Below are 9770 nucleotides of genomic sequence, written 5' to 3'. Positions count from 1 at the left end.
AGAAAACTCAATGCAGAACAAAGATTCTTGGGCAAATTTCTGGGATGTTCCTGCAGGGGGCGCATTTTTGGATGTATTGGCACCACAATTTCAGGGTATCATCTGGAAACTGTCCTTATGGTACCCCCAAGGTTTGGTGCAGATTGGTTTAGGGGGTCCAAAGTTATGTATGCCCTCCAAGGGGGTGCCCCATCCCCCCCCCATTCTTTGCTAAGGAGATGGGGGGGATACCCTTTTGAGGGGTCCACTTAACTTTGGACCCCCTGAACAAACTGCACCAAACCTTGAGGAATGCCATCATGACAGTCTCCAGATGATACCCTGAAATTTGTGCTGATACGTCCAAGAATGCCCTCCCTGCAAGAACATCCCGAAATTCTGCAGAATCTTTGATTCTACGATAATTCTGCTATGCTGTCAATGGGGAGTTGAAGGCTGAGAAGGAGCACTTTATTTCTGAAAGAGCACAGTCTCAAAACTTTCGAGGGGTCTCATAAGGAAGAACTGCCCTAAATGATACCCCCCCAGGTTTAGTGCAGTTTGGGAGTGCGGGGGGGGGCCAAAGTTATGGACCCTCAAAACTGTAGCTATCTGCTATCCTTCCATTAAAACTAATGAGAGATAGGCACCTGAGGATCCCATAACACCTAGACTCTCTATTTAAACCTCACCAAACCTGGGGGGTATCATAAGGACAGTCTCCTGATGGTACGCTGAAATTTTGGTGCTGCTAGCCTAAAAACTGCGCCCCTGCAGGCCAAAAATGGAAAACCACTAAAAATACCAAAAAACGAACCCAGCATTTTGATGCCCCCCACAAGGTGATGCCCTGGGCAGCTGCCCACCTTGCCCAATGGGCATTACGCCAGTGGGGGTCTGCAAGGGTGTAGAAAACTGGGAAAAAATTATATTGGACCTTTTCAGGTCCTCAGAGTGATTAATGATGTGATGGCCGAGATACAGTTGCCTAAAAACTTGAAGTCTGTACATCCTGTTTTTCATTGCAGCCTCCTCAAGAAGGCGCCTCCCCCAGATGACTGGCACCCTTGTCCGATTGAGCTAGCTAATACTGCGGTGAAGTGGTGAGAACCTCACCATGTGAGGGTGAAAGAGGTTTTAGACTCCTGGGTGCATAGAGTGGCTGGCTACAGTATTTGATCGCTTGGACCCATTTTCCGGCTGGGGACAATGAATGAGTCGATTCTGAACATGTCCGAGCCCCTCGCTTGGTGAAGGCGTTTCACCAGGCTTACCCCAATCACCCGAAATGGGGCGGGGGGAGGTCTTAAGGTGGGCGGAATGTCAGGACCATGCCTGTCTGTATCTTGATGTCTTGCTGTGTGTGATTTGCAATTGCTTTCCTGTTTCCCACTTCCTTTCCTAGCAATCTCCTGGCGCCAGCCCATCTTCAAAGAGGTGTGAAAGGTTCCCAGGTGTTTTGTAGCTTTGTAGTAGAAACTGTAGTGGACATTTGGTGTGGGGTGAAACGGGGAGGGAAGGATTAAAGGATATAAGTCCTGGATCTGAGCTCTCTAGCTCAGAACTTGCTTTACATTGTTACTCTTCATATCACCTGGAATAAACTGCTTTTGGACTTTCCTGTTATTTCACTTCTGGTAAAATGACAGCTCTCACCTCTGACAGCTCTCACCTCTGGTAAAATGGACTTTGCAGGTTTTTAGAAGCAATGCTAAAATCTGAGGAACTTATTTAATCAGAAGGACTAACAGGGTGAGTGGATACACAATAAGTAGTGATTTGTCCTTCTGATGACCTTCAGCTCAGTGAACAATCTAGGGTCTTGTCTCCAAATTTAAATTCCAAGAATCCCAGATAGCTTTTAAAGTTACAAGGTACGATTCATTGGGAAATTGTCCTACACAAATTAATGTGAGCTGCACAATGGTCAATTTGAAAATGTGATATCCAAAACATTAAAAGACTAGAAACAAGGAAAGAAACCAAATGACGACTACATTCCTTATGAATTTCAATTCCTGCATTTCCTAAATCCAAACATCAAAAATTGACCAGGCTCTTATTGACATCAGTCACATTTGGGAACAAAACCCCCCACCTGTATGTAAGAATATTGTAGAATGATATGCTGAGCAAATATGGACAAAAGTACACAAGGTTCATTTATTTGTCACCTTTCAGTCTCATCCTTTCTTCAAGAAGGAATTGAGCTTCATGACTAAGGAGGGATTTGGATACAGGTCTCCCCAGAATGGGGTCTGCAACCTGCGGCTCTCCAGTTGTTCATGAACTACAATTCCCATCAGCCCCTGCCAGCATGGCCAATTGAACCTATAGAATGGGGTCTGCAACCTGTGGCTCTCCAGATGTTCATAGACTACAATTCCCATCAGTCCTGCCACTTGGCCATGCTGGCAGGGACTGATGGGAATTGTGGATCCTCATGGTATCTGGAGAAGCTGATACAGGCTTTAGGATGGTCTATCAGTACATTCCATAGGTTCACCTCCAGAGCTGTTGTGATTCAATGCTTATGATTGCAAAGGTCATATTCAGTTTAAAGCCTATTTCAGCCATCAGCTAATTTAGGGCCAAATGACACATTTGAGTTTTTAAAGAGTTGGATTCAGGTTCCAACTGAGATTCCCCACAGCAGCTGGGGGGGAAGGGGCGTGGTTTTTGAAAAATGAAGAACAGCCCGAACAGGTTTGGAATTCCACTATGGCAGGAAAGAAGGTCTCCCTCCTCCCCCCCAAGCCATTTTCTCTTGTCAGACCTGAATTGGGAGGGAGTTATTTGCCTGTTTTTATTGCTCTGTCTGGAGTATTTTGCATATGTAGAACAGCAAAAACAGAGGACTAATGCCGCTGCAGTGCTGTTGTGGAGTGGGGAAATAGCCTTTGCCCCTGCCCCAGTGGCATTCTAAGCCTGTTTGGGCTCTGTAAAACAACAGAGTGCTGTTCCAGGAATGGGAAAGTAGCTTGGGGAGGAAGAGGCAGGTGCCCTTCCTCCTCCTCCCTTCCCCTTGGGAGCATTCTGAACCAGATTGGGCTTTTCTTTCTTTTAAAAAGCTATTTTCTGTAGTTATTGTGGGGCTGAGGCGTACCCAAGTTGGAACTTGGACCCAACTTTAGAAACTTGAATGTGTAATTTGGCCTAAGAGATCAACCCTAAGCAAATTTATTCAGGACTATTCAATGGAATTCCTCCCAGGAAAAGGTTTCCTGTGAGTGGTCATAGATAAGCCACTTTGCATTCAACCAAGACCCCCAAAACAGCGATATGAGGGTATTAACTTGCCTTACAGGTTTGTTATAAGGATTTCTGACATTAGCTAGAAGATGGGCTTTTAACATTCAATAACAGCAGCTCAAACATTTAATGTTATCATCCACATGGCAAATATATGAATTATTATTATTATTATTATTATTATTATTATTATTATTGTTGTTGTTGTTGTTGTTGTTGTTGTTGTTGTTGTTGTTGTTGTTGTTGTTGTTATTTAGGTTTATATACCGCCCTCCCCCGGAGGGCTCAGGGCGGTGAACAACATATAAAATAGAGCACATATATCAGATTAAAATCCGTTAAATATCAGTTAATACAGGCTCTAATAAATATAAACCCTACCCCATTAAAATGCAGCAGCAGCAGCAGCAGCAGCAGAAGGAGGAGGAGGAGGAGGAGGTTTGGATTTATACCCCCCTTTCCTCTCCTGTGAGGAGACTCAAAGGGGCTTACAATCTCCTTTCCCTCCCCCCCCAGCAACAAACACCCTGTAAGATGGGTGGGGCTGAAAGAGCTCCGAAAAGCTGTGACTAGCCCAAGGTCACCCAATTGGCATTTGTTGAAGTGCACAGGCTAATCTAGTTCCCCAGATAAGCCTCGACAGCTCAGGCGGAGGAGTGGGGAATCAAACCCAGTTCTCCAGATTAGAGTGCACCTGCTCTTAACACTACGCCACTGCTACTCCTATGAGATACAGCTGTCCAGGTCATGCAGCATTTCCAATAAGATGCACAGTACCCACAGTTGAATTCTGCCTCACCATAGGTCAACTGCAACTCGATGGCACTTTATACACAAACAACACACCCCAAATCTTAAAATTAGTTAGGCTTTGTGTTGATTTCTTTCACATGTATGACGGCTCAAGAGCACAAACGGATTCCCTCCACCACAAGGACTGATCTGTTTGTTTATACAGATCTACATCCACATTTCTGTGCACGCGGTGGGCATTGGCTGGACTTCAGGAATAAGACTATTCCATGCTTGGCTTGCCTGATCTTGCCAGATCTCAGAAGCTAAGCAGGTTCAGCCCTGGTTATTATTTGGATGGGAGACCACCAGGGAAGTCCAGAGTTGCTATCCAGAGGCAGGCAATGGCAAACCACCTTTGAACTTCTCATGTCTTGAAAACTCCATGGGGTCTCCAGAATAATAAAATCATAGAGTTGGAAGAGACCACAAGTGCCATTCAGTCGCAAGGCAACTTTCAAACTCCTGTCCCTTTCTCTCCCCTCAACAGACCACTTTGTAAAGTAGGTGGGGCTGAGAGAGTTCAGAGGAATAGTGACTACACTAAGGTCACCCAGCAGGAATGTAGGAGTGAGGAAACAAATCTGGTTCACTAGAAAAGAGTCCAACACTCGTGTGGAGGTGTGGAATCAAACCCAGTTTTCCAGTTTAGAGTCCACCTGCTCTTAACCATTGCACCACACTGGCATGTGAGGGGATACTAGAGGGAGTTCTAAATGTGCATGCAGTCCACACACCGGCCTCCCCTCCTAATGCCTTCCAGAGCTGATAGTCCTGAAAATCTGCCAAAAGAACTTCCTAAGGGAAGCATATGGAACACAGCTTCCTATTTTGCCCCTGGTTCCCTAGATTAGAGCAACAGAGTTTATGAACAGGGCAGTCCTGGCCAGATTAACTCAGTTCTCTGTGCGGGATTGTAGCATTAAGTCAAACATTGTATGCATATATAGCTTTGTAAGAATACAATGTCCAAATTTATTTATTTATTTGATTTATACGCCATCCTCCCCACAAGGGCTCAGAGCGACTTTCAGTGGTAAGTGATATATAAAATATGTAAAATGTGATTAAATAAACAATTAAAACAGTTATAGTAGTTAAAATACATTTAAAATTAAGAGCAACTAACAGCTTAAAAACTTCAAATCAGGCCTGTCTCAGGGTTTGCATTTTCCATTTTAAACCCAAGCTCAGCGTGCAGGAGAAATGGACTCTGATTGGAAAAAACCCTGGAACCCATTCCCACCTTCATACAAAACGACCCGAGGGAAGTCAAATTCATTTTAACCTTGAACAGTCCCATATAGCAAGTTTTAAAGTATTTTTTTCTTTATGACATTTTATCTCACCCATTCTCCAAAAAGGAGGACTAGAATTGAATATTATACCCCCGCTTTTTCTTGACCCTAAGGAGTCTCCAAGTGGCTCACAGTCACAATCACAACCCCTTCTTCTCCCCACAACAAGCACCTCATGAGGTAAATGGGGCTGAGAGAGTTCTGAGAGAACTGTGACTAGCCAAAGCTCATGCAGCAGGCTTCCCATGGAGGAATGGGGACTCGAAGCCAGTTCACCAAATTACAGTCTGCCACTCGTGTGGAGGTGGGGAATCAAACCTGGTTCTCCAGACTGCAGTCCACTGCTCTTAACCACTACATCATGCTCAGCACAGCACTTGTGGTTCACCTCTCCTCCAAGTTATCTTCACAACAATCCTGTGAAATAAATTAGGCTGAGAAGGAGTGAGGGACCCAAAGACACCCAACTAACAGTAGGGATGTGTCTGCTGGCTAGGCTTCCTTGCCTTGCCTTGCCTTCCTTGTCCTTTCCTGGAGAGCCAGCGTGGTGCAGTGGTTAAGAGCAGGTGGATTCTAATCTGGAGACCGGGTTTGATTCCCCACTCCTCTGAGTGGCAGAGGCTTATCTGGTGAACCAGATGTGTTTCTGCACTCCTACACTCCTGCTGGGTGACCTTGGGCTAGTCACAGTTTTTTGGAACTCTCTCAGCCCCACCTACCTCACGAGGTGTCTGTTGTGGGGAGAGGAAGGGAAAGGAGCTTGTAAGCCATTTTGAGTCTCCTTGCAGGAGAGAAAGGTGGGATATGAATCCAAATTCTTCTTCTTCTTTGCTTTGCTTTCCCCTCTGTTGTGTTTTCTTGCCTTCCCTTCCCTTCCCTTCCCTTTCCTCGCCTCTCTTCTCTTTGATTTTATGGAAATCACCCAAAATTCATCCTCCTGCTGTCTAAGCTTTTATTACTCGATTCCAGATTATAATCTAGAGTTGTGCTGATGTCAGCAGTTTCCCCTCCCTCCTTTGCTAATTCCTCTCTCTGCATTTCCTTGGCACGCTTCTCTGCATTCTATTTTTTCTTTAAAAGAAATTAGTACTGATAAATTCAAGCTCGGAAGAAAAAGAAAAGTCTTTAATTTTGTTTTAAAAAATTATATATATATTTTTCAGCACTGACTCCAAGTTTGTTTCTGGGAAGACCAAAAAGGATAAAGTTCTTGCCCTTATTAAATATTTATCAGTTAATTACAATATGTAGATTGCCCCGGCGGCTCATTCATCTTTTTAGGGCGAATACAATGAAATACAGTTGAAAGTTGTGTTATCGTAATTGCCTGATGCCACGGGAAACAACCAGAGCTGCTGCAATGTATTTTACATTTATCTGCATCGCCGCCTTTCCATTTTGTGCACAAAGCTGCCCGGGTTGTTGTTTCACAGATACTTAATGTTTGCAAACTCGGCAGTTTCTTCTAAGGCCGTGATGGCGAACCTTTTTGAGACCGAGGGCCCAAATTGCAACCCAAAACCCACTTATTTATTGCAAAGTGCCAACACGGCAATTTAACCTGAATACTGAGGTTTTAGTTTAGAAAAAATGGTTAGCTCCAAGGCGTGCGTTACTTGGGAGTAAGCTTGGTGGTAGTCGTTGGTTTTGCTTTGAAGCAACCGTGCAACTCTTCCAATTGGTGAATCACGACCCTAGGAGGGTTTACTCAGAAGCAAGCCACATTGCCAGCAACCAAACTTACTTCCAGGTAAAGGATCACGCAGTTCTTCACATGAAAATCAGTGGGGTTTAGCAGCGCTTAACAGGGTTACCTACACTGCTTCCCCAAAACTAGGTCTTAGGTTTAATGCTAATAATTGAGTCCAGAGACCCAGGCCAGCCTAGATGTGGGGAGGGGGGGCGACTCTGTTCGCGTGTGCCCACAGAGAGGGCTCTGAGTGCCACCTCTGACACCTGTGCCATAGGTTCGCCACCACTGTTCTAAGGTCTCTCCCCAGGGAGAGAGAAGTTATCACGGCAGCTCTTTCTCTCTCTTTTGCCAATGAGAGTAAAAAGTGTTTGGCTTTAGAAAATGAATGCTGGTTTCTTACTGCTTGGTTTGGAGCCTTTGTAAACCTTAAAAATACCAACAGCCAACCCAGAGCTCAATGTTCCAATTTGGGTTGCACACACCACACTTCTGAATTAATCTCACATGTCTATCAGCAAGGTAAGCTGGAACCTTTCTCCCTGACTAGCTGATTGTTATGGGTTTTCTCTGGGGTGGGGTTTCTTGGCATGAGGACAGTTCAATTCTACAATCCCCTCTCCAGAGTATGCTTCGAGTGCTGATATCAGCTAATGTGGGGAGCCCACTTGGGGATCTTATACTAGTTGCCTTGAGATTCTTGATGGAAGAATTGGGGCAGTAGTATGGGAATGCAATAAAAGATAATAATGACGGTGTGGTGGAGTTCAGGAGGAGATTTAACGACCCAAAGAACTGTTTGGGTGGACTGGACCCTTGATGATGTCGGGAAGGCCAAGGAAGAAATATCTAGTGAAAATAAGAGGGACGGTGATAGTGTAAACAAAATTAAGCTTTGTTTTCTTTTAACGTTCATGCCCTGTGGGTGCAGAGCGATAAGCTGCAGTTGTGCAGTCAAAGCTCTACTCACAACTTGAGTTGGATCCCAACTGAAGCTAGTTTTAGGTCGCCAGCTCAAGGGGGACTCAGCCTTCCATTTTCCGAGCTTGCTGGGGGTAAAGTATACATGGCTGGGGAAGGCAATGGCAAACCACCCTGGAGACAAAGTCTTTTTAGTAAACATCATGACTGGATGTCATCCATGGGTCAGTAATGGCCTGACGCTTTACCTTTACTTCATGGGAAAGCTTTTTTAAAAAGCTAGTCTGCTCAACACCAAAACATGGCTTGTCTAGAGGGATAAAACTGGGATCAGTTAGAAGCAGAATATCAATGGAACAGTGGCTTTGGCCAAGTGGAAGGGACTCCATGGCCATTTACATGCTTGTGGTCTCCTTTGCACTGAGTGTACATTCCCTTTGGGAGAAATTCTCAAGTAGGCACACATTTTCCCCGCTTTAAAACTCACTGTGCTCTCAGATTGGAGAATCCCCGGGGTTTTCGAAAGCTCTCAAAGTGAGACTTTCTCTCCTCCCACAGGGAAAGTGAAGGAGATCAATGTGTGTTAAGTTTTCTCTGGGTTTTCTCATTCTTTCCCCGCCTTCCCCTCACACACCACAGCTGTTCCTCCCAACTCTTTGAGCAATCATTTCAGAATAATGAGGACTCTCTTTTTAATGCTGAAGATCTATCGCTGCAGCAATAGATGTTGTGAAATTGACATGGTCTAGCGAAGTAATGCTACACCAAAGACAGCAAAAAAAAAAAACCCATTAAAGATGGAAGGCAGCCTCCCCAAATGGAGGTTGCATGGAAAGAACAAAGAAGTGGCTGGTGGGCAAAATGGTGGATTGGGGACACTTCACTGGAGGAGAATCCCTGTGCAAAAAAAAAAAGGGGGGGGGAACCTGCTATGAAACAGTTGCAGGGTAAGTAGTGCATGCGTAAATGGCCTATGGAAAGGTGGGGAGGAAGCTACTTTCACTACTTTCATTTTACTCTACCACAGTGATGGCAAACCTTTTCGAGACCGAGTGCCCAAATTGCAACGCAAAACCCACTTATTTATTGCAAAGGGCCTACACGGCAATTTAACCTGAATACTGAGGTTTTAGTTTAGAAAAAACGGTCGGCTCCGAGGCGTGCGTTACTCAAGAGTAAGATTCGTGGTAGTCGGTGGCTCTGCTTTGAAGCAACCGTGCAACTCTTCCAACGGGTGAATCACGACCCTAGGAGGGTTTACTCAGAAGCAAGTCACATTGCCAGCAACTGAGCTTACTCCCAGGTGAAGGATCACACTTTAGTTCTTAGCAAGAAAATCAGTGGGGTTTAACAGCATTTATCTGGGTTACCTACACTGCTTCCCCAAAACTAGGTCTTAGGTTTAATGCTAATAATCGAGCCCAGTGGCCCAGGCCAGCCTCGATGTGGAGGGGGGGCACGACTCTGTTTGCACATGCCCACAGAGAGGGCTCTGAGTGCCACCTCTGGCACCCGTGCCATAGGTTCGCCACCACTGCTCTACCATGACTTCTCCCAATGCAATGTATCCTTAGGACTGCCTATTATTAGGGTTGTAACAGCTCCCCTGACTTGAATGTCAGAACAGATCAGATAAGGCTGTTGATGAGGTACCTGTGACTCTGTAAAGAGGAGGGGGAGCACCTGCCAAGCAAAATGTGGAGCACCTCACTCCCAGTGCAGAGTGAAATCACATCTCTCAGGACATCCCAGGTAGATGAACCCAGGGCAGGTGGCACATTGCAAGCAACACAAAAAAGTATCATGCACTTTCCCTCAGTTTTGCCCAAGGACTCCTG

Source organism: Sphaerodactylus townsendi, linkage group LG03 (assembly GCF_021028975.2).
Source record: "Sphaerodactylus townsendi isolate TG3544 linkage group LG03, MPM_Stown_v2.3, whole genome shotgun sequence".
In the NCBI taxonomy this organism is placed as follows: Eukaryota; Metazoa; Chordata; class Lepidosauria; order Squamata; family Sphaerodactylidae; genus Sphaerodactylus; species Sphaerodactylus townsendi.
The sequence above is the reverse complement of the archived record's forward strand: the minus strand, read 5'-3'. Positions refer to the sequence as shown.